Source organism: Papio anubis, chromosome 6 (genome assembly GCF_008728515.1).
Source record: "Papio anubis isolate 15944 chromosome 6, Panubis1.0, whole genome shotgun sequence".
In the NCBI taxonomy this organism is placed as follows: Eukaryota; Metazoa; Chordata; class Mammalia; order Primates; family Cercopithecidae; genus Papio; species Papio anubis.
This window is the reverse complement of record NC_044981.1, coordinates 143861877-143888615: the sequence shown is the minus strand read 5'-3', so window position 1 is coordinate 143888615 and position 26739 is coordinate 143861877. Positions and strand designations below refer to the sequence as shown.

At 39.5% G+C, this 26739-nt stretch overlaps 1 protein-coding gene and 1 non-coding gene across 4 annotated transcripts in view; one reads left to right on the top strand and one right to left on the bottom strand.

The window, feature by feature from the left end:
* The window catches only part of MAN1A1 (mannosidase alpha class 1A member 1), a 168058-nt gene that overhangs the window by 138705 nt on the left and 2614 nt on the right, over positions 1 to 26739 (bottom strand). The gene's annotated exons all lie outside the window — the stretch shown is intronic.
* LOC116275511 lies at positions 5735 to 5836 on the top strand. Its single transcript, XR_004184639.1, has one exon. It is a non-coding gene; the product is annotated as a U6 spliceosomal RNA (small nuclear RNA).

The following is a 26739-nucleotide window of genomic DNA, read 5'->3' as shown; positions in this document are numbered from 1 at the left end:
ACTAAAGTTTGAGCTACCACCAATCACTAAGGCATTTAGCATTTAAGTAGTTATCCTTTGGTTGGTTGTTTAAAACTAGAGTGATCAGCTCAAAACTGGGCTATGTACCATTGCTCCAATTTGAGAAAATAGAAGTTTTTCTCTGCAGTATTTTTCATATTATTTGGTAGCTGAAACTTCTCTAAAGGTTTGACAGTGACAATTGTGTAATAATAAATAGTATGATTCACCAAAAAAATTACAGTAGCCAAGTCCTCTGATTAAGTTTTAAAGACTCATGTGGGCTTGGGGGAAGGCACAAATGGTTAAAAACAAAAAAACAGAGGTATGTGGTCAGGGTTCTGGGATTCAGTCAGAAAATAGCAACATCATAGAATAATTTGAGGAGTTTTTCTCCACCTTGTTTGAAAAAAGTAAAATATGTGATCAAAATCAAATACATTATTCAAGTAAATATTGTTATCAAAGAAGGCTATATTATATACTTTGGTATAAACCTCAAATATTAAAGTATCTTCTGTAATACAATTTATTCATAGTGCTAGTAAAAACTGAATTACCCCAATAATTACATACCACTCTGTTAATAACATTAAACAGCTTTAGTTTTGTGAAAAGGGGCTCTTGTTAAAAAATATTTTATAATAGTATTTGTATTAAATACTATGCTTCTAGTCAGTAAAACTGATAATACTATTTGAAATGTTTAATTTTTACCTAATTTTACAGGGTATCATAGCTGAATTACAATTTTTCTTTCTCAAATGTAAAATTTCTGACCCTCAAATATGTATACATGAAAGAATACAACTTTCTCCCCAAAGTTTTACTGTAACTACATGAAATCTTATTTAAAATAGGTCAGTATACTTGTGATCTTCTACTATCGATTTCCATATAAACTGACTCTCACACTGTTTTCTTTTCAATGTTGGAATAATATTAGAATTCCACATCCTTCATTTCTGGAAACAAGACTGTTGTTCCAAACAGAGAAGTATGACCTTCTACTGTTGACAGAAAATACCTTCCCAGTACTGAATATAAAATGCTGTCCTTGGCTTAGGACTCTCTAACTTGATTTAAAATATCCTTGTTTAAAATGCTCCTCCAAACCAGAAGGATATTTTACCTTCTACAGGATGCTCTGTCAGGATTTATGAAGGATCTGTCCCTCCTGACTGCTTCCTTGGTCCTGTCTCAGAAGGTCACCCTCCCAACAACTAACTACTCACCTTTGAATTCTACTGACAAAGAACCAAGGTCGTGAAATCTAGTGGATTGAATACATGGCCTGCATTTTTTTTTTTCTTTTGAGACAGGATCTTGCTCTGTCTCCCAGGCTGGAGTACAGTGGCACAAACTCAGCTCACCACAGCCTCAACCTCCTGGGCTCAAGTGATTCTTCTGCCTCAGTCTCCCTAGTAGGTGGGACTACAGGCACGTACCACCATGCCTCGCTAATTTTTAGTAGAGACGGGATTTTGCCATGTTGGCCAGGCTGGTCTTGAACGCCTAACCTCCAGGGATCTGCCCACCTCAGTCTCCCAAAGTGCTGGGATTACAGGCATGAGCCACCGCCCCTGACCCTGCAAATGTTTACTTTGAGCAATGGTAAAAATGTTCCAGGGGCCACAGCCCTCCCTAACAGTGGCCTACTCCTGTAGATCTCACAGAGAAGGAAGCAGCTCACACCTTCCTCAGCCAGGCACAAAGCAAATTCCCCAAGAGATTCAATGGGGCAGCAGGGTGGAAGCTGTCCTAGTACTGGACTCTCCAGACCAAAAGCCATTCCGGTGTTCCTTTGTGCCAGGCAGAACCATTCCTTTCTTCCACAATCATCTTGAGCACCTACAGCTATATGGCCTACACTGCATTCAATTCCTGTCCACAAGGAGCTCACTGGTGTACAGCTGTGTATCTGTGATGATCTTATCCACATTACGAAGTGTTGTCATTCTGGTTCCATTTCGGCTTTTTTTCTTCTTCCAGGCTTGACTCTCTGGGTACTGGGCCCTGCTCAGCTTAGACTAATCACTACTATGATATGCCTTGCCAGTATTCTTTGGAATCCAGACTCAGATCTCAATTCTATTCTCAGAACTAATGGTAACCATCTTTTGTAAAGGACTTGTCTTCCTAGGATGATCTCAAGTCTTTGGGACCCTCTACTCACTGGTCCAGACTATCACAATAAAATGTCATTATGTACACCGAAACGAGGCAAGAAACATGGTCCTGTGTGTGCTATTTGCTACTCAGCCAGGCCTGCTTACAGAAATTCTATAATATACGTAGACACTGATTCACTATAATCTAAGCCTCTCTTCCCCAGATCAACTAATTATTGATGAAAACACTTAAGTATTTCCCCATATTTCACTGATAAAGCTGTTGAGTTTTTTTCCAAAAATGTCTTCAGCATAAGGCTCTGAATTAGGAAGTAGCAAACCAAGGTTTGGGTAACAATCATTTCAAAGTAGAAGGAAGGCTTTAACTAGTTTTCAACTGCTATGTAGCTGGGTCTTTCATGTAGTGCTCAAGCAGGCAACTGAGCCCACAGCAAGGTGGTGGCTGACAGAAGAGGTTCTCTGTTCTAATACCCTGACTTCACAGGACACTGGCTGGACTTTGCCCAAACCCTTGAAAGATGCCAATTATATTTAAGGCTCATCTCTCTCAATCACAAAATCTGTGAAGAAGTAGATATCACTGTTACACCACTTTAGAGAGTGTCAGAAAAACAAACTAGTCAAACTGAACAAAAGATCGCATTATAAAATGTAGTTCTGCTGTAAACTGCTTTTCCCAGGTTCTAGCCCTAATTTAAAAATATGGCAGATATGATCTGAATCAAAAAGGTTTTGTTTCTTCCTTTTAAATAAGGAGTCAGGGTGTTTCTCTTTATGCCTATAGATTCAAAGTTGTAATACAATGATCCAAAAAGGATAGAGTGGTTACCATCCTCGCTGCAATTAACACCTTCCTTTTGTCATAATGATGTAAGCCACAAATTTGTTAAATACCATGAGAGAAATGTATTTCTAATATGATCACAATCTCATATATTTTTACCAATACTTAGCAATTGTATCATGTAATCAATGATCAAGTATTTTTAGCACTTAGTTGATGCCTAACATGTCAGTATTCTGCTTAATCTTAATGATGAACTGCAGGTTATTTTTGTTTGTGTCTTGTGATTCTCAGTTTCTCCAAGTAGGTTAACAGAGTGGAAGGTATGGGAATGTGCCCAGGTTCTTTCCTACATGATCCAGGATGTCAGTCTAATCAGCTTCTGCACTCTGTGGTCATGCAAGTGTTGATGATTAAGTGACCTATCATCAAAAGGACAAATTCTGTAACCACGAAAATGAATAGAGTCTCAGATAGTCCTACAGAATCTTGTACAGACAAATCAAATAGCTGAAATTGATAGGAGAGGTGGTGGAGGAATAAGTAGTTGAAGAATACCCTAAATTCTAAATTATTCAATATTCCTAGGGGATGAGAAGGAGTGAAGAGAGCAAACACGTAAGCCTTGTATCATATTCAGAAATAAAAATAACAGTGGCAAAAACATTTGGGGCCTTGCAAAATTTACCACTACTACAATATAGGTAAATTCCACATAAGCAACTGTAATGCATATTTATCTTAACTCTCGCTGTATTCTAACATACACAGTAACAGCAAGTTTCCAAATCCAAGTACAGCTGACCCTTGAACAACATGGGTTTGAACGTGGGAGTCTGCTTACACTTGGATTTTCTTCCACCTCTGCCTGAGGCAGCATGAACACCTCTCTTCCTCCTTCTCAGCCTACTCAACACGAAGACAACAAGGAATGAAGAACCTTTATGATGACTCGCTTCCACCTGATGAATAAATATATTTTCTCATGATTTTCAAAATAACATTTTCTTTTCTATAGCTTACTTTGTCATAACAATACAGTATATCATACACATAACATACAAAATACATGTTAACTGACTGTTTATGTTTAGTGAGTAAGGCTTCCAGTCAGCAGTAGGCTATTGGTAATTAAGTTTGGGGGGGGGGAAACTGAAAGTCATATGCAGGTTTTCAACTGCATGAGCGGTTGGTGCCCCAATCCCTGCATTGTTCAAGGGTCACCTGTAATTTCATTCCTTATCATCTCCAGAAGAACCTCACTGGAAAATTTGAAAATGAGAACTCCCATTCAATGATTCACAAGACCAGAGTATTTCTTACCCTTAATTATATATTCTAGAAGTTAAGCACACTCTTTTCCTGTGATACCTGTTTTTATAATCACCAGAACAATTATTTTCTACTTTTCACTTTACTGTAGAACTCAGAGCCAGCCCTATGGCTGTCAGTCATGAATTTCCTCACTGTTAAAAGTCACTCATGATACATGAATATTTTATTTGTAAATGAAGTTGTTACTAAAAACATAAAAGCCCCAACAGGGGCTTTTAATTTTGACACTACTGACATTCGGGATGGATAACTCTGTGTTTGGGGGTTGGGGAGGGCAGCCCTGTGCATTTTTGGACTCAAAGTGGTATCCCTGGCCTGTACACACTAGATGTCTGTATTTCACCCTGTCAGATGTGAAAACCCTTATCTCCAGACACTGGCAAATGTACCCTGGGGAGCAAAACAGCTTTAGTTGAGAACCAATGGTTAAAGCACATTGTTCAATTAGAATAATAATCCCAGGACTCACACAGCACTATCTACTAGTTATAATTCCAGACACTTTACATATATCAACACATTTAATTTAATCCTCAATAATAACTCCACAAAGTTAGGCCTATATTTACCTTCATTTAACAGGTGACAAAACCGAAGTACGGGGAGGTTAAGTAACTTGCCCAAGGTCACTGGACACATGAAAGAGAGAGAAATCAAAATCAGGGAGTTTGGCTCTAGAGTTTTTGCTCCTAACTTTTACACTATACCTGCTAAGATGCAGGGTGAATAAACAAAAATTAGAATTATTTTTCATTCAAGATTTTCAGTCGTCTGGCCAGACATGGTGGCTCACAGCTGTAATCCCAGCACTTTGGGAGGCCGAGGTGGGCGGATCACTTGAGGTCAGATGTTTGAGACCAGCCTGGCTAACATGGTGAAGCCCCGTCTCTAGTAAAAATACAAAAATTAGCCAGGTGTGGTGGCATGTACCTGTAATCGCAGCTACTCAGGAGGCGGAGGCAGGAGAATCACTTGAATCCAGGAGGCGGTTACAGTGAGTTGAGATTGCACCACTGCACTCCAACCTGGGTGACAGAGCAAGACTCTGTCTCCGGGGGTGGGGGTGTGTGAATTTTCAGTAGTCTTACAACACTGGGTACTTTAAGTACCCCTATTGAGCCCAGAATACGAACAATAATGGAATGGAAATAAGATAGCTTGTCAAAGGCTTCCACAAACGTCCTAAGCAAAAAATGGAATATTCTTCCTATTTATCAGTACTCCTTACATGTGGATCTGGCATGTTTGCTTGCCTTCTCTGTTTATTTGCATGTACTAAAAGTTGCTATACAAAGGAACTACTGTACAACTACCAACCGAGCTTCTTTTGATTTGCATTACTCCTACCAGCAACCTGAGGCACAAAATATCTCTTGGGTAACGGTTTATGTTTGTTGAACATAAATCACAGCAAAGTCAGAGACCCAGCTGAAGAGGACTCCATGTGATGTTGCTGGTTTGAAAAAGGAGGGAGTGTTCAGTTCTTGCTTTGGCAACTTGTATGAACACTGGAACAACACAGAGAAGATGAGCATGGCCCCTCTGCAAGGATCATGTGCAAATTTATGAAGCACTCCGTATTTTTTTTTTCCTTTTTGAGACAGGGTCTTGCTCTGTCGCTCAGGCTGGAGTGCAGTGGCTCGATCTTGGCTCGCTGCAATCTCCGCCTCCCAGGTTCAGGTGATTCTCCTGCCTCAGCCTCCCAAGGAGCTGGATGACAGGTGTGCACCACCACGTCTGGCTAGTTTTTGTAATTTTTAATAGAGATGGGGTTTCGCCATGTTGGCTGGGCTACATTCCATATTTTTAAGATGGTAGTACAACATGGTGACTATAGCTAAGAACACTGTATTGTACACTTGAAAACTGCTAAGAAAGTACATTTTAAGTGCTCCCACCAAAAGAAATGGTAAGAATGCGAGGTAACAGATATGGTGATTAGCTGAATTTAGCCATTCCACAATGGATACATATTTCAAAATGTGTACACCATAAATGTATACAATTTTTATTTGTCTAAATGAATGAATGAATGAAAAGAAAAAGGAGGGAGCAAAGTGATGAAGAAAGCAGGTGGCCTTCAGAAACTGAGAGTCCCCTGGCTGACAGCAAGGAAATGGGGACCTTAGTCCCACAGTTGGCAAGGAACCGAATTTTGCCAACAACCTGAATGAGCTTGTAAAACAGATTCTCCCCTGAGCCAGATAAGAGCCTGGGCCAGCTGACAGCTCATTTTTGGCCTTATGAGACTCAGTGCAGAGAAACCAAACAAGCCCACTCTGACTCTGACCTACAGAACTGTAAGATATTAATTCGGATTGTTTTAAGTCACTCTGTTTGTGATGGTTTGTCACAGGAATGAAAGAAAACACACCACACAACATGCCCAAGGAAGAACAGTAAGTCACCCACTGCCATACCATGAATTACCAAGTGGCAGAGAGGGATTCAGAAACCTGGTCTTCAAACCCCAAAACTATTTCCTTAAGTCATCAGTATCTGCATAGGTTTCTTAGCATGCAAGTAGTTTTGCATCCGTTCACCTGCTGGCTCCTCACATCCAGGAAAGGTAGGCATCATCATCACCCTCACAGATAAGAGATAAAGCTCAAATGCATTGTATACCTTCACAGGGTTGGATTGTTAATAAGCGGCAAAGCTACAAGCTCTTTCATCTCAGTGCCTTCGTGTGTGCTGCCTTTAACACTAAGATAATAAGTAGGTTAAAACAAAGTGAGCCATAAAAACAGAGAAAAATAATTTTCTGCTGTTCAGGGGATAAGAACAGGCAAGAATTTATGGAATGAAGAAGATTTAAATTGGGTCTTGATAGGTAGGATTTCAAAAGGAGACTTGATTATTTTGTAAATTTGGAATCAAATTCTGAATTTGATGTGTGCAGGTATGCGTTTTAACTGGTCACCATTAAAGGGTTCACACTTCATCGCATAATGAAGCAGCAATGTGAGAGGCTGTGAAACGGTTACTATCTCAGGGAAAGTAAGTTTTGTTCATGAACTGATATTTTGCAGGCATGTTTGTATCACAGTTAATGGAACAACATAAAATGCTAAAGCTGGGGAACTGTCATTTCAATAAGGTAAAATCTTCCATAATGAATATATAGCAGAACCCTGGACAACTTGCCTCTGACAAGTAGGCCCACAACAGAGAAATCTCCAATAAGGTAAACACAGCAAAGCAGATGTCTGGATGCAGCAGAGATGCCAGAAAACCTCTGCGCAGCCAGGCAATCCTCTCCTTCCTGTCACTTAGGAGGCTCTCTGCCATGCCTACATTTGCACTAAAAATCAATACTCCACCCCCTGGCCATAGATGATTAGACACTTAACTAAAGCTGGGTCCGATTCTCCACTATGGGAATTTGGAATTGAGCCTCTGAGGGGCTTATTATAAAGTCTATTAGTGTTTAAACTTATTGGCCATGTAAACTTGAGGACTGATTCATAAGACAGCCTGTCTGCAGAGGAAAGAATAAAGCAGGTATGACTGGAGGAAAGAATAAAGCAGGTATGACTGGAGGAAAGAATAAAGCAGCTATGACTGGAGGAAAGAATAAAGCAGGTATGACTGGAGGAAAGAATAAAGCAGCTATGACTGGAGGAAAGAATAAAGCAGGTATGACTGAAGATAAAAGACTAGCTATCCCAGAATAAGAAATGAGGAATAGCGGGGTCTTGGTTCCCGGGACCTTCACATTTGTAATTCCAGGCTCTGTGAGGTCTTCACCTAAATCCATGAGAAATCCCTTTTTGTAATAAATATCCCCTCCACCCACTGATCCCAAATTGAGTGGATTTACATTCTTACTAACAAATGATCTCTTGTATCAGATTCTCAAAAAAGTACTTGGGAACTTGTGTCTTCCTTGATAGGTCAATCTACTTGTCTGCCTTGTCCAAATATGGCAGAGTGGTTGAATCCCACTAAGGAAAAATCAAACTAGTGAGTAGAGGGGGCCAGCTGCCGGCTGTGACTGCGTGCTCAGCAGTGCCCAGCAAGTATTCTGTTTCTTGACTCAGCCTTCTCATTGCCCCCTGTCAACCTGCAGCTACCACCCCAACTCTCTGGCCTCATTCAGTGACCTTCTTGAAAGAACTGTCTGTGCCCTCCCTTAGCTCCACCAATACTGTGCCCTTCCAATACAGGTGCCACCCTGAATACTGCACTGAATTGGTCCCAGTAAGGGTCATCTTCTACCCGCTTCTTACCAAATCCACAGAACAATTCTTAGTTCTTATCTTGACTCTCAGCAGCATTTGAGACTGCTGAGACTCACTCCTTCAAATACTGAATATCTAAAAATGCTTGAGTGCCACACTCTGCCAGTTTTCTTTCTGCATCTCTCTGATTGCTCTTTCTCTGTCGCTGCTTACTCTGCACATCCTGTAAATGTTGATGTTCCTTAGGCTTCTAGGCCCTTGACTCTTTTTACAGGACACATCATCCCTAAGGGATCTTATTTATTTCCATAGTTTGATGGCCTCAAGATGGGCATCTCTAGCCTAGACCTCTCTTTGCAGTGCTTATTGTATACATCTAACTGCTCACAAGAGACCTCCACTTGGACATCTTTCTCCTCCAACGCCACATATCCTAAACCACATCCATTACCCCTCTCCACTCCTCTCTTTTTCCTGACGATTCCAACCATGAGAAAACCCGTGACCCAATCAGGAACCCAAGAACCTCTTTATCTCCATTTCCTCTCTCACTCTCCATTTTTAAGTGCTCACAAAGTTCTATAAATTCCGTTTTTAAGTATCTCAAGGATCTGTTCACTTTCTTTATCTTCACTACCCCTTTATGCATTTAGGCCATCCTCACCTCTCATCTGGATCACTGCCGAGCCTTCTAACACATGTCCTAGACTCTAGTCTTATCCAAAAATGCAGATTTGATATTATTTCTGCAACTTAAAACCCTCCCATGGTTCCTGATGATCTCAGGATAAAGTCTAAACATCTGGTCAGACCCCTTCTCTGCTTCATTTCTGTGGCCCACTTCCTCTTCTCAGCACTACTACTCTGGCTCAGTCCTCTGGCTGCCCTGGGGACCTTCATATAATCCATTCCTATCCTGCAGCCCTCTTCATCTTGCCTGCAACTGGCTAATTCCCATTCATCCTCAGGTCTAATACTTTACTTCATTTAGAAAGTGTTCCTGAACCCCTCAATCTGCCAGAGTTATGTTCTATCCCAGGCTCCCATAGTACCTCTAGGCTCCTCCCAGGGTACTTGTCCCAGGGCCTCCTTACTCTCTATCCCTTTGGGCTCCATGTGGGCAGTGGTGATACTGGTCTTGTTTACTGTCATCTCTCCAGTGCCTTGCACAGGGTGACACTTCTAAATATTTGTGGGAGAGTTGTTGGAAATGATTCTTAATCTGATTTATTAAAGGAATACAATATTAAAATTAAAAAAAATATTCGGGTTTGAATGGACACTGTGTTTCCCCATTTGCAGAAAGAGTTATACTGTCCGGATCTCTTAGGATCAATTAAACAGAGACTTTGTTGTCACTTCTATATAAAACTTCAGTGTCAAGTCAGTAATAATGTATTATTTAGACTCATAGAATTCTTTTTGGTGATATATGCTCACTGTGAATTTAAAATTCAAACTGCATTTTTGTTAATGTGGTCATACTTTACAGAATCTCTTGCTTAAACATTAAATAATTGTAACATTATGTATCCTAAACTTTAGGAGTCATAGTTGCCCCAAGATGAGGGAGAAAAAAGGAAGCAAATTTAGATTTGTTTCTTCCAGTGACTATTATCTTTCTCTTGATTTAAACAACTTTCCAGAACCCCCAATAACTTTCATTAATGCTTAAGACATTATTTTAGATAATTATATACACACACATAACCATGTACATATTATGCATATATATATATATAATCTCATCAAGGTGATATATACATACATGAACACATACTAGTAAACACAGTGCTTAAGTTGAGTACAATATTACTCTTGAGAGGCTTTTCCAAACAAACTGAGCATTGGTGCTTTCAGAATTAAAGCATGTTGTCTGCCACAAGCGGGGGTAGAAATCGTGCCAGCCCTCACCTCATTTCCCTTTACTTCCTTCTCAGGTAGAGGAGTAACTACAACAGGAGTCCTGATTCTTTATTCAAAGTGGGTAAGATCTGAGACTGCCAAGGCACCAGGGGGTGTGGGGAACCCAGCAGAAATGAGTGCACAAGAAGAGGGTGGGGGCAGGGACCAGACAGATCTGGGTTCCAACCTCGAAGGAGCTGCTCGACCCTGGGCAATTTGCTTGCCCCTGGGCAATTTGCTTGCCCCTTCCTGGCCTCAATTTCCTATGTATAAAATGAGGAGAATAAGGTCAAATACCAGTATTCTGAGAAAAACCAAATACTTGTTCTGAGAATTCAATGAGAATATGTACATAAAGTGGTGAGCATAGTATCTAACAGGAAGTGAACACTCAACAAATGGTATCCTGTAGTTACCAGCATACTTTTCACCAGTCTAGAATTAAAACTGCAGACAGCTGGGCACAGTGGCTCACGCCTGTAATCCCAGCACTTTGGGAGGCCGAGGCGGGTAGATCATGAGGTCAGGAGATTGAGACCATCCTGGCTAACACAGTGACACCCCGTCTCTACTAAAAATACAAAAAATTAGCTGGGCATAGTGGCGGGCGCCTATAGTCCCAGCTACTCGGGAGACTGAAGCAGGAGAATGGCATAAACTTGACAGGCGGAGCTTGCAGTGAGCTGAGATCACACCACTGCACTCCAGCCTGGGCCACAGAGCAAGACTCCATCTCAAAAAACAAACAAACAACAAATAAAAACTGCAGATAAAGGAGACAAAATCTATGCCAAGATGAGATGTTAAAAATCTCACTATTGATTGCCTTAATTATATATAATAATACTAACTGATGGTATAAAATCAATTAAGGAGCCACTCTCAGAACAGGAAGAATAACAAACACATTCTATTAGGAGAAAAAGGGAATACATGATGGAGTACAACTGAGAAGCCGCACTTTTTATTAAAAGTATAGTTTTAACTGTTGCCTCTGTTTTAAACCTAGAGAAAAAGAGAAAATTATCATTGTTATTGTTGCTGCTGTTATTCATAAACCAAATATACTTGCAAATTAATAGCTGAGGTTTAAAAGCCAACTGGTCGGGCATGGTGGCTCCCGCCTGTAATCCCAGCACTTTGGGAGGCCAAGGTAGGAAGATCACCTGTTGAGATCATGCCACTGCACTCCAGCCTGGGCGACAAGAGCAAAACTCCGTCTCAAAAAAAAGAAAAAAAAAAAGCCAACTGAGGAAGATAATTTTTATTTTAAATATGAAGGCAAAATTCTGTTTAAAAGAGAAATGTCTAACTTGGGGACTTGGTATATACCAGTGGAAGACTCTGGGCTGCATAACACACAACAGACACCCTTATGGCTACTAATGTGTTGTGTGTCCCCTGGATTTGTGAAGACAGGGCACTCCAGAGTAAAGTAACCCTGAGGTGAAGGAAGAACCTTCCCTCCCTGCCAGTTTGGCTTATTACTTTCAAATCAGCCCCTGAAAGTGCTGTCTGCAAAAATCCCCCAGTGTTTTGGAAAACACTAGCAACACGGCTGATGCATGAGATTTCAAATCAACCAAAGGCATTACTTTCTAAGATAGCTTTCGAGCAATTCTACTGAAAGCTAAAGGTCCACAAATGTGCTAACTAATCATGTAACTAGACAGCTTCCTCCCTCAGGAATTCTAAAAGGTTAGGAGCGAGTGCCCACAGGTCAGAAAAAGGTGATCCTTCTGAACACCAGTGGTAATGTATGGAATTCACCTCTCAAGGTTCCAGGAAGCGAGAGGGCTGCTCATTCCCTGTTGCCAATCATAGTCAATTACTTAGTATTAAGGTGACTAGTCTTCTGACGTGTGTAAAATATACACTACCACTTCTGCAACTCTCCTGCTGTCTGCCTTTGCACCATTAGCACCGCATCTCACCAGCAGAACACACTCAAGGATGGAAGATCATTAAGAGCATGGGTAAAAAGTATGACAGTTTTAAAAAGACAGCTAATACTAAATTAAGCTAATTATTAAGCTAGAACTAACACCTGATTACCTGCAGCATATCTGGCTAAAAAATCCTCAACCTCTATTACCACATCCATCAAAAGTGGAGAATTTCTGTCAAAACTTGTATTTATCAAGAATACATAAATTCAGACTAGTTTTCTAATAAATAAACTACCACTGGTTAACTCAGACCAATACCTGGTATTATACTTTGCCAAACTTCTTCCTAGTTTTCAAAGAAGTCCCTTCTAAATGTCTAAATTGTAGAGCCTTTACCTTATAAAAACCTAGGGTGTAATTCTTCAGATCACAGGTGGGTGGAGAACTACAACCACAGAAGCAAATACACTGACTTCCCAGACTCTCAGGTATATTCTAATAGGATGGTAGTTAAAGCTTTAAGCAAGAAGCAGATGGACAGCATCACCATCTCCCACTCTCCCAAAGACAGCTGTTTGTAAACTTCCTATTTCAGCTTATCCTACTAGGCTATATCTTAGAATATGACTCTTTTTTCAATTTATAAAATTACAATGGTTTGTTTTCAATCAATTTTAGAAACATTTGACAAGGTACAGGAAGTAAACAGAAATAACCTTTGATTTTAATTTTCCTATTTTCTTTACCATCAACAGCAAGCAGATTTAAAATTCTAAGATTGAAAAATATAGACCTAGGGGGATTTTAAAAAGCTTGGGAAAAGAGACCCAAATATCCTCGTGCCCAATGAAGAATATCTTTCCTTCTATTAGTTGGTTTTTATTAAACAATTCCTGCCTTGAAGTCTAACATGAAATACTTTAAAAGTTAAAATTAATATCATAGATTAAAAGCTTTCTATTATTTTAGGTTGAATCATAAGAACTTAAGTGTACCTCGTATTTAAGACTAAAACAGCCAAAATGTTCTTCAGAAAATCTTTAAGAGTATAATGTTCCAATAAAAGGAAATAAACTTTTAGAACATTAGTTGGTGTTCTGTTTCCAAATCTAATCCTCCAGGCATAAACTACAAAGTTAATAAGGAGCAGATTAAAACCACCCAAGAACAAATTATTAATTCAGTTTTCCATTTCACTCTTGAATTCTTGTCTTAAATGCACTAGGAATCTCTGCTGGCAACGTAGTTAAAGCTGCAGCAGCTCTAATAATCAACGGATATTATCACAAAGGGTGGATACATCCTAAAATGAAAGCACCATATGCCTAATTATTGAGCTAAATTTACACACATAGCTATCTCTGAATGAAATATTTTCAGCTCACAAAAATTATTTCTTTCTATGCCCTGAAGGTATTTCTCCAGATTTCTTTTTCCCCTGGCTTTCTTTCCTCCTCACATATCTGAGTGTTGTGTGACACCAGGCCCAGAAGTCAGAGGTAACTGGGCACTGATGAATGAATGAGGAACCACTCCATTCAACACCCTCTCTATGGTTTTCCTGAGGATGAGCATCCCTTCTGTGTAATAACAATTCTAACAAGGCAAAATAATGCTTACTTTCCTGCCACAGGAAGTGACAATTTTGGCAACAACAACTAAAAAGGGAGGCAACAATAGAAAATACAAGCTATTGGTCAATACAGCAACACTGCAGCCAAAACATACTTTCCTTTCCTGGAAATGACTTTCTGAATCCAATTTAGTTATCAATCCCTGTCCTTAGCAGAAGTCCAAGCTTATTACTCCCACCAATTCCTTGCTGCTAGTAAGTACATACTATGTATTGAACAATGAATGCTATATGCCAGGCATTGCGCTCAGAGATTCACATACATTTTCTATTCTAATTCCTACAACAACTCTGAAAAAGAGGAATTATTAGCTCCCTTTCAAAGGTGTGGAAAAAGAGGCCAGAAGTGTTTCTACTCTGCCATACTGCCTCACATTTGTAAAACATTTTGTTGATATACTTAATCTGGGTTACATTCAAGATGAATTGCTTTTTATTGTCAAATTCTGGGCCATGGACCTATGAGATAAAAAAGGTGTCCCCACTTTTACGGTGTCTGAAATCTACTTGAAAGATAACATATGTGCACATGAAATCAGTGACACACAGGCCAAAGACAGAAATAATAAATAACATGGGAATTTGCAGAAGGGAGGGATCAGTAAAGGTTGAGCATGTAAAGAGGGCTTCATGAGGACATGAATTTTGAGCACGTGATAAGACTCTCCTTTTGAGAATCATAAAGTAAACAAGGTGAAATCCAAAACTACATGTGTTCTGGAGATAGTAACTATGTAAGTTTTGTGGAAGCACAGAGACCTTCCTGGTAAGTAACAGAGATACAACTCAAGAAGTAAACTGAGGCAGATTTATGGACGACTACAGATACCATTGTTAAACATTTGTGACTTCATTGTGACTTCATTCTAGAGCAGTGTTTTTCTAGCTGAAGTCACTGGACCAGAAGCATCAGTATCACCTAGCAACATGTTAACAATGCAAATTCTGGGGCCCATCCAGGCCTACTGAATCAAACTCCAGGCTTTTAAAATTTTATTATTATTATTTTTGAGACAGAGTCTCACTCTGTCACCCATGCTGGAGTACAGTGGCACAATCTCAGTTCACTGCAACCTTCGCCTCCCGGGTTCAAGTGATTCTTCGGCCTCAGCCTCCCGAGTAGCTGGGACTACAGGCTCACACCACCACACCCAGCTAGTTTTTGTATTTTTAGTAGAGACAGGGTTTTACCACGTTGGCCAGGCTGGTCTCGAGTTCCTGGCCTCAAGTGATCCTCCCCTCTGCCTCCCAAAGTGCTGGGATTACAGGTGTGAGTCACTGCGCCCCGCACCAGCAATCTAGTTTAACATGCCCTGCAGGTGATTCTGATGCATGCTGAAGTCTGAATCATTACTTTATAGGAAATGGAGGACCATTAAAACCTGAGTTGGGCAATATGGGAGAAGTGACATTTTAGGAAGATTAATAGTCATCTGCAGAATAAACTGGAAAAGGGACCATTGACAAATGCATAAAATTCATTGAGCCTCTACCATGCAATTATTTATGAGACAGCACTTTTCAAGAGAAACAATATGAAACTGGGAAATAGAAAACCAAGCTTCTTTCTCTTTCTCAAAATATCACACCTTCTTAGGGAGGAAAATATTTATGTAATTCTGATTTCTCTAGTGGAAAATAGCAGCTAACCTATGACTTTTCATTTTAGTGTGGTACTGTAAACATTACTCATTAAGACACCTTTATCTCTCAAAAATTTTTGTCAAAATGGAAGCAAAACAAAACCAACTCTAGGTATATCCTGTATAAAACTGAAATACAAGAAAAACGGCATCCCTTATTAAATAGTGTCCAGTATTCTAGGTAATAAAGAAATGAAGACACTACCTACTTTAAAAATAACATATCTTAAAAAAATGGCTGCAGATATAAACACTTTTCAATAAAACAACAGAATCTTTATATTCGAGTGTTGACCTTTAAAGGAATCTCACAATCATCTACATTTATTTCACCAGTGTTATATTTGGTCAAAAAGTTTTTTTTTTTTTTTTTTTTGGCACCACTTTCACCAGTATACAGTCATATAAGAAAATGAATGCAGTTTTCATTTTATAAATCATTCTGGAAAACAACCTGAAAACTGGAAAAGGCATTTCCTACATTCATTAGTCTCTTTATTCACTAGGTCTGATTCTAAATGACTTCTGACTGTTGTACAAAAATAAAAAAAATAAAAAAAATAAAAAAGACAAAGGCTTGTAGCCATTGAGTATATACATCAGAAAGGACTTCAAAGATGAGTGGACACCACTTCAGGAACACCAGATTACTTAGCACGGAATCATACTTAACCTGAGTAACACCTGCAGGCATGTTTATTTCAAAGAGCATATTCATTCAACACATACGTACTGGGCCCTATTATGGGCAGGGCCCGGAGCTAACTGATCTGTTGGACACATGGATGAATAGGGGAAGCTCTTTCTCCTGCCCTCAATATGATAGCTCTGGAAGGGACGAATGACTGCAAAGAGCCAATGTCATAGAAACTCTGTATTCTTGAGAGTTAGGGAAAATAGAAGTACTTCCAAGCCTACACTGTGGCTTTATCTTATTACTGATGGAATACTTAATAAATCATCATTTTTATTCACCCTAACTGCTAAAGCAGCTTTCAACAGTAGTTAATAAATCATCTTCATTTTCTATGCTCCTCATCCACCCCCCTTTAAAGCTACTGAGTTCTTCATTACACATTCTATGTTAAGTAACCACAGGAGGATTAAATAATGAAGACTAACCAAAGTGCTTAATATGAGTGAATGTATACAATGTATTAGATACATGCCAATTATAAAATACGTTTTTTACTACATAAAGTTCATTTTATACTTCCTAATAAGAATGCCTCATAAAATTGCTGACTTGGGCTAATAACTCCTTAAATCACAATATGGACTTCTCAGGCATTTCTAATTATGAGCTGAAAACCTGTAGTTGGCTAGATAAAACATTCAACACTGCTAGTTGACTAAAAGAAAGTCTCCAAAAATAGTGTTGTAAATATTCTAAAATTACTATCACGTCTAACCACAATTTATTTAAAAAAAGTACATTTATGTCAATCATTATTCATCATGTTAACACAGTGTTATAGCCAAATTTAAATAGTTCTGGCGTTTGGCAGACTTTTATGAACCAAGGTCAGAATATAAATACATTTTGAAATATGCAGCTCTTCACTATCTTAAAAAACATGACTAAAAACATTTGAAGGATTTAGTGTGGAAAAAAAAAGCACAAACTTCACACACAAAAAATCATGCTTTTCTTTAAAAATATCTTTGATAAAATGCATATTTATCCTATTAAAACACTGAAGACCTCTCACACACAAAAGATTAGCCTGTCTCTTCACACACAAGAACAAATATTTCTATAAAATCTCACGATTTCCTTTTGGTTAAATTTTCTTCTTTAAGAATTCAGCTTTGTAAGACTTGCCATTTTCTGGCATCATTAAAATCACTTCTCAAATTCTATTTGGACTACTTTTGATCTTCAACTATTAGAAAAGCATCCTGATTCACCCCAAAAGGAGAAAGATCCTTCCGCAGATCTCCAGAGAGGTCAATACCTTCCTCAAATATCTGATGCAAAATCCCAACTATCACTTAACAATGAAGATGCGCTGGTCAAGCTGGCTAGGTTGTAGTTGAGGGATGTGGGCTGTCCCAAGAGCCTGGTAAGAGCTCCTATCAATAAAGGATATTTTATCCTAAGTGTGCAATCTATGGGAAAAATTTTTTTTCTTGCAACTTTGCTTTATAAAATTCTAACTCTTGCCTTGGGGACTTTGCCTCCCACAGGAGTCCATGTTCCATTCAGCCACCTTGCCAGATCCATCTCCTCTGGTGGATCTCACTCCTTAGGCCTCCAAGCTGTGCCATCTTTGCCATCTTCCCAATCTTCCTCCTTTTAAAATTTCCTTGTTCTATCTATACAACTTACAAGGAAGAAATGCAAATGACCAACACAGGAGAAAGTGTTGATCAAAGAAAAGCAAATTGAAAATGCCATATACTGCTTCATCACCTATGAAATTCACAAAGAATCAATAGACTCCATTCACTATATGATACATGGGAGTATAAATGGTTTCTGGAAAGTTATCCCTCAAAACGTACTATCTGTTGGCCGATTTATTTCCCCTCTTAAGAATTTAAGAGAAAATCCCACTTACCAGGGTGTGCGCAATAAAAAGTGAGACAGAAATTTACTGGACAAAGGTGTCTGTCTCAGCATTTTAAATAAAAACAAAAAAGTGGAAATAATCTAAATGTTCAGGTACAAAGGACTGGTTAAATAAAGTATGATGCTTTGACATGGATATATTATGCTAACATAAAATGACACTTGCAAAGCAAATGGAAAAAAAAGTATATATAGTGTGGTTATAACCATAGGGGAAAAATGAACTTAAATATTGGGGTTAGGAAGGAGCATTCATTATTGACACTACTTAGTTACTGATAAAACCATGAAGGATTTTTTTTTTTTCCTACTCTAGTGTGCTTTCAAATTTTTCTTTCCCAAGCAGACATGAGTTTATAAAATGAAATAACACAACGGAAGACACTTGCTTCAACAAACCTATTCTATCCCTTGCTAAGACAAATCTCAAAGTATATTAATAACTTTGCTGAGCAACTTTATTCATCTACGTTTAAAGCAAGCCTTTAAGAATCAATAAATGGACAGGTACGGTGGCTCACGCCTGTAATCCCAGCACTTTGGGAGGCCAAGGTGGATGCATCACTTGAGATCAGAAGTTTTAGACTAGCCTGGCCAATGTGGAGAAACCTTGTCTCTACTAAAAATACAAAAATTAGCCAAGCATGGTGGCAGGTGTCTGTAATCCCAGCTACTTAGAAGGCTGAGGCAGGAGAATTGCCTGAACCTAGGAGGCGGAGGTTGCAGCGAGACAAGATTGCACCACTGCACTCCAGTCTTGGCAACAGAGCAAGACTGCATCTCAAAAACAAAAAAACAAAACAAAACAAAAACAGTAAAAAGTAAACACTGGTGGTCAATTTCAGGCAGCTGGGAATCAGATTTTGAGACGGGGTACATACCCCTGACTTCCCTAATTATTCCACAGGTCTGTTCTCTTGTCTTATGCCCCGATAGAGAGAGAGACAGTGAGGAAACACACTTCCCTTTTTAGTACGTAGCTCCAGCATGTATTCCCGTGGAAGAGGAACTAGGGACAGACAATCATGACCTAAACATCAGCTCAGGAAGCTGGACATGCCACCCCCAGCATAGGCTAGGATCCCTGGCCTCCTGTACTATTTCTGAGATCATCCCGTCATTTAGAAGAACTGACGGTTCTGAAGGGACCTTCAGGAGATCATTTAATGAGGAAGGATTTGGCAGAAATGGAGACACTAGCAATAGCTTGTAGTCTGTGGATGGCCTGAGTTCACATCTTGGCCACAGTCATTCACAGGCCTTCGGACACCAATTACTTTCACCCCCTTTCTCATAAACTCCTAGCACAGACAAACAGGCACCAGTAACAAAGGCTGTTTCAGAGGGTGGCAATGCTGTGTTATTAAACCACCCTTTCAGAACTTGGTGTCCTTCATCAGGTTTTTATCCCCTCATCTCCACGCCCTCTCTCATACTAAGTTGCTCATACTAAACACTCCCACACAAGACAGGATGATCTAATTAGCGACCCACATAAAAACATGAAAAATGCAAATGAAGTTAATATAATATGTTCTGAGTGTCACCTGAATGAAGGATGTAGAGCAAGAGTGATGAGAAAGCAGCAGAGCCAATCAGGGACTGGGCTTTCGATAAACTTAACAGCCAGGGAGATGAGTGGACTAAGAAACGTGAGAAAGAAGGAGTCATTCTAGTCACAAAAGTCGAGTAAACACAAAGGATACGTGTGCTTTTCAATTTTGTTATCTCTGTTCTGGATTATCTGCAGGACTGCTCGGCTCTAAAGTATGGAAAGTAACTACCAGAGTATTCATGACAGAAATGAGGGCTGTGACTTTTAAATGCTCTTAAGCCTTAATCTCATTTGGTTTTCTTTCAAGTACCTAATGATCACAGACATCTTTAGCAGAACTCAGTGGGGGTGGGGCACTGCTGCCACATTCCTGGGAGCAAAGGAATTAGCCCGTATTGCTTTCTTAGGCAACCCCCTACGCAGCAAAGATGTCCCACCTCCCTCTACGAAGGTCTCAGTGGGGCTTCTGGCAGTTGGCCCGTCATTTGGGGCTGAGGAGGGAAGGCCTGGTCAGCCAGTCACCAAAGCACACGTTCTCATTAGAGTCAAGATTATCCCAGGTGGAGTGGGGCCTGGTTCTCAGTACTTCTCAACACCTGAGAAGCAATTCTCAGCTATTGTTTGTACACTGGGGGCATCTCAGGAAGTCACAGCTCACTGGCCTTATTTCTCATGTGTAAAATGAATAGTGGCTCTGGAATCCTAATAAATCTAAATTCAATGTGAAGCTCTCAGAAAGACCAAACTCTCTGAGCTACAAAAAACTGATTTATGCGCACTTCGACTATCAGGTGATGGACGGAGCTCTGATTATAGAATTTATCATAATTACGTAATTTTTGCCAAGCCTAAAATAATAATTCTCACTTCTTAAAAACATTCCTCCAAGACGAAACAGACTGAAATTCACTTTACTTGATCTCTTTATGTAGAAGAATAACTTCAATACTTAAGACAAGTAACTCAGCCAGGCATGGTGGCTCACACCTGTAATCCCAACACTTTGGGAGGCCGAGGTGGGAGGACTGATTCAGCTCAGGAGTTTGAAACCAGCTCGGGAAATATAGTGAGACCCGATCTGTATTGTGTAAATAAAAAAATTCTTTATTAGAAAAAAGAGAAATTAAAATAACTCGACTGTGATTACTCTGAGAAAGATGGTATCTGCAGGAATAGGCATATTTGACTGTGAGAAAGAGACAAATTAACTCTTTAACACATATTCTGAAGAAGCTGAAGATGTATATGCAGTAAGTATATCATTCTAAAGATACTTAAGTTTTTTTGGAATTTGGCAGAAATCAAAGAAAATCAGTGTTGACCGTAGCGCAATAAAATTACAGCTATATGGAAAGGTCTTTTTGATGAACTGGAAATGTATCCCTTTAAGCACTAAAACTCAATTTTAACTATTTTTGATGCCCTTTTGAAACTCCATTATCCACTTTCCTGAGTTATTAAACAGTATATGGATCAATGCAATCTTGGCTTGATGGCTTTTGGTGGTGACCAGTAACAGCAACAATCACAACCAGCATTTACTGTGTGCCCACTTCATGTCTGATACCATTCTAAGTGCTTTACTATCACATTTAAGCCTTGGGATCCAACAAAGTGGGTACTATTAACCTCATTTTACAAATGAGGAAACTAAAGTTCTGAGAGATTAAATCATTTGCAGAAGGTCGCAAAGCTAGAGAATGGTAGAGAACAGATTCAGACCCAGGTTATGTGAGTCCAGAACCATCCTTCTAACCACGACATCGCTCCAAACGGATGGAGCAGAGACAGGTAAGTGCACCCAAAAAGAGAATCACCAGAACCTACTTGGGTGGAAAGAATTGCCCATAGATTGATGTGATTTTTACATGTATGTCTACTTTTAAAACAATCATCCTTTAGGTTAGCTGCCATTCTTCTGTTATCCATGGTGCAGTATCAGAAGAGCACACACATTTATAATTTTAAAGCAGCACTTCTAGTCACCACATGTCCCTTCTCTGGGTGCTCCCCTTTCACCCTTTGTATATACAGTAACTCACTCTCTTCTGTGCTCCCTTCCTTCTTTTCCCCACTTTTCTTCATAAAGATTGTTTAACTGAATGATTACAAATGCCTGTGCTTCTTGGAGAGCTCTTTATAAAGAGAACAAGATGTCCTATCAAGCTTTCCCTGGGTGTCTTTACAAAGAAGAAGGCTTCTAAACCACGCCGCTCGTAAGATTTTTAAAAATTACCACAATTGACTTAAAAATTACTTTGATCCATGGTTGGCTGAAAAAAAAAAAGAAAAAACCACCAAGCTAGTATAAGGTCAAATTTATAATAATGCAGAATTGTGTATTTTTTTACTCTCTCTTAGGGCCTGCAAATAATAAACACGGATAATTTATACAATTCTTTGGAGTTTTATTTAGGAGACAAGCCATGTGGGGGACAGTGAGCACCACTCAGAAGACTGGGGCGTCCCTCTGTAACTCAACTCTGCCACTAGCTGGTGATGTGATTTCCAGAAAGATCTTTGTGTCTTGGTTGCCTTTACTGTAAAATGAATGAGCCATCTCTCAGATCTCATTCAGATGCAATACATTATGACTTAGAGCGTACATTTAGTTTTAAAATCTGAGATTTAAAGTTATCATGCCATAATTTGCAGAGTTTGTGTAAAGGGCCTTTTAACAGATTGAGAGGTGGTGGGTGGGGATAAGATACAGCTCAATCACTGAACATCAAGCAAGGAACTAGGCTAAGAATACTGAGGGAAAAGTCAAGACTCATTTCCTCAAAGAGGGAATCTCTTCCCTAAACCACCAAACAGGTATCTCGTTTACTATTTTCATCTACTTGGGGGACAGGCTGTTTTGCCACTCGTTTCACAGTATCTCTGGAGCCCATCATGGCTGTTCCTATTTTTACTAATTAAACTCTTCTTTGACCAACATACACACAATTATAAAGAAAGAAATTTAAAAGACCACAGGTGCTTGACTGGGTTAGGGGGTATAACCAGGTTCCAGCGCAATTCTGATCTACCCTGTGTATTCAGCCCTCATCCCTCACACGGATCTGCAGGTATTCCTTCCCTCTGACCTTCGGACACATGCTTAAAATTCTCTTCAATAAAAAATTTGCATCACTAGAGCTTATGAAATAATCTGATTCAAATGTATGTTCTTCAGTGAATTCCAACCAATTCAGATCTCATACAAATGCATCTTGTGTAATACTAAGACACATTTTCCAAGATGGTTTAGTTCATTAGTTCATCTAAGAAGTGTAGATAGCTGCATTTGTTTGAAAATACATTTTTTAAAACCTCTTTTCACACGTTTAACTAGGTTGTAAGTCCCATATACATAAGCAGCTCCTTTATATGAATCCTAGTTAAGAGGAAGACAGAATACTCTTCTCGGAGAAACTATCAACAGCTTACAGAAAATGAAGCTGAACGTAATTAACTACCCATTAATGTATATATGTATTTTTTTGCTTTTGTATATTAGCAGTCAGCACCTACTCCAGTACTTACACTGTTGAATACTTATCTACTTGCTAAGGAGAGAAAAACCTTCGCAAACACCCCATGTCCTCCCTGCTCCGGGGAAGGGCCCCTGGGTGGAGCAATTCCACAGTGACCTATGTTCAGTAGGGAATGTGTCACAGCACAGTGGCACAGGCAAGCAACCTAAGGATGTTGAAGCTTCTTGGGTCGGGTCTCCAAATCATGGCTTTTATTATTTTGTAAATATTATTTTCCACCCCAGAACTACCCATACAAATAAACTAGAAAGTTAAGTGTCAAAATAAAAGTGTTTTGCTTTAACCTGTCAAGGCAGATTATTCTCACATCTGATCTTTACCAAAAGGGTAAACTGTCAATAGTTAACATAAATTATAGGCTATAGGACCCCACAGGTGCAGGGTCACCTTACACGACAAATCTAAGGCTGCCAGTCTGCACATACTCCTAATCCCCACTTAGGTTGGTGAGGATTCCAGCATGAGAAGAAAGGAGTCCCCTCTGACAATCTGACAGTCTTTAGCCCCAGCCCCTATTACTCAGGACCCCCCTTAATTCCAGAAAAAGAAAAAAAAAAATCTTCCTCCAAATTGGATTAAGACTCTAAATCCTAAAGGACAGCACAGGCTCATTGTGCAAGTGGGAGAGGTTGCAGGGCAGGGGAGAAGGGAAGCTAAAAACGATTTCTGATTTAAAAAAAAAAAAAAAAGTAAATGGACTATTTTTCTAAAACTTCCATGCTGCTATTTTAACTTTTGTGCTTCATTATTGTAACACTGATTTTTAAAGCAAAGGACAACCTGAGTACAATTTTAAGATCAAACTCATGAAAATAAATATACACTATGTATGTATCTTAAATCTCAGCGAAATCCCAGAGTTAATTTACAAAGTTTTAACAGGGGTTAAGGAAGGAAGATCTTAATTCTATTTTGAAGTTTTACATCAAAGATTTACCATCCATCAAATTAGTAGTGGAAAGAATTTAACATTTTTTGTGAAGCATTCTGTACAATGACCTATTTGAAATTAACAGAGTATCTCCCCTAAGACACAAAGTTGCTAAAAATCTACTGCAGTACTAGTAACATAATTGTGCTGTAGATATAAAAAATAGTATTGACTGACTTTGAACCAAGTACAAAATAACAGGTTGACTCAAATTACAATCCAAGCTTCCAACATGTTAGATTTCTAAATTGTAACTATAAGTGTTAGTACATTCAGGTGTGATAGAGAACCTAAGTATAAAGAGAATTAGAAAATACAGGAACAGATCAGGCATGGTGGCTCACACCTGTAATCCCAGGACTTTGAGAGGCCAGGTGGGTCCATAACTTGAGGTCAAGTTCGTGACCAGCCTGGCCAACTTGGTGAAATCCAGACTCTACTAAAAATACAAAAATTAGTTGGGTGTCATGGCACACGCCTGTAATCCCAGCTATTTGGGAGGCTGAGGCAGAAGAATCGCTTGAACCCAGGAGGCAGAGGTTGGAGTGAGCCGAGATGCCGAGATCGTGCCACTGCACTCCAGCCTGGGCAACAGAACAAGGCTCTGTCTCAAAAAAAAAAAAAAAAAAAAAAAGAAAAGAAAAAGAAAACACAGGAATGGTAAAGAATAAAACTAAGGCAAAGATTTTGTTTATAACAAAAAGTCCACAGTGGTGCCTGAAACTGAATCCAAAAATGTAAAGTCCAGTGCCCTATTTACAATGGGCAACCACTCTTGCCTCTCTAAAGCCAAATATTTACAGCACAGTTTTTAGAACAGCATCATAATTTCTTTTTTTTTTTTCCTTTTGGTTTCCAAAGGAATACATCTGCCTGAACTAATCTGATGGAAAATCATAATCCATTTCTTCCCATTAGCCTTTGACTAAACGCTGAAGCTAATTATGCTGGCTCTTTTGGGTTCTCACAGCAACAAGGAATTTTAAAGAACACATTTAGTTCCACTAGTCTATGCAAGACTGAGCGGTTTCAAAACATCTAGGTGCTAAGATGTTAGACAGAGGCTACATAAATCTCGTTTACATGGTTAATTAAGACCTTGCGATTTAGGGACACAGACAACATGGATCTACCAGGGATGGATATGTACACTGTTAATACGCTGTCCTGAGTCTGAGACTGCTACTGTCTCACTGGTTCTGCTCTGAATGCACTTGTAGTCACTGCTGGTCAGTACCAACAGCTTAACATCTATGTATCTTTAGTATTAAAATCTTTTCCTTGGACAACTGTGATTCTGTACTAGCTAACTGGCAGCTTGTATGGCTTTGGACGCATGACATGTATGAATTACACTGTTCAAATTTAACAGAAACACATGCAGATACAGATCATTTGGGGTTAATTTCCTATGGTTTTGGTTGGATATTATTAAAGAGTCTGGGAGGATTTGGTAAGAGGTAGAGCTTTGTTCCACCTTCCTGATTTGGTAGCACAGGCAGGATTTCGTGGAGAAAGGAAACTGCTAAGAGAGTTGTTTTGGAGAGTAGAATCCATTCCCCCAAGTATGGGACGCTTCTGTCCCTGAGGAGGGGTCTCAAAAAAGCAGATATGACGATGGACTGTGGAAATAAGCTCTCTGCACAGGAGGGATGAAGGCATTCTTACCAAACTGAAAGGGATCCAAGTCCACTTTAACTTGCTCAATTACAGCTTAACCAAACTCAGCTGGTCTTGTATTACAAAGTCACAAATCCTAGCGTAAGTGGCTGCCTTCATTCTGCAGCCACTTACGCTAAATACCTCTCAACCACCTTAAAAAATCTGTTTACTCTATGAAAATGGGATCAGGGACTTCCTCTCCTGATTACCTACCCAATATGAAAACACAATATTTACTTTCACAGAGATTATATTATTTTTTAAATGGCAAAAATATTACCTCCATATTTTAGAAAATCGAACCAAGATTTGGAATGACATGCTTTTAATGTGGTTCCTACAGCTTTTCTATGTAAAACCCAGGCTGGCACCGTTTCACACAGGGAAGTAGCTCAGAGAGGAGGCATGTCGACAGACAACGTGGTGACAGGTGACTGGTGGAAGTTCGGACCTCGGGCTTCAAGTCCTGACTCATCACTAACGGGTTCTGGAGCTCTGGGCCCTTCGATTTTCATCTTGAAAACAACAGCCTGAAAGGACTTTTTACGGCCCCCTTCAGCTTTAAGCTGATCCTGACCTAATCACATGTTACAAGTTCTAACTGAAAATTACGAGAAGGAAATTAGGAAAGACGTATCAAAGTCCATGTTTATCCTGGATTAAGTTTGTCACCATTGTGCTGCTGTGGAGGCAAACCTGTTGCATCACATGGAATACCTTATTTCTGGCTGTGCATTAGAAATACAAGAGGCAGAAGACTTTTTATATTTTCATTTTTTAAAAAAGTAAACAATAGTATCCCTCGATGATGGGAAGTTCTCAAGTTTCACCTTTATAGTCTGGAAGTACACACAGAATTCCACCTGGCAGACAAGGGCCACACGGCTGAACCCGGAGTATGCCGGCTCCCTTTACCACGCGTGAAGCCTCACTTTAAAGCCACGTCCCCAGTCCTTACCAGGGGGCTGATCA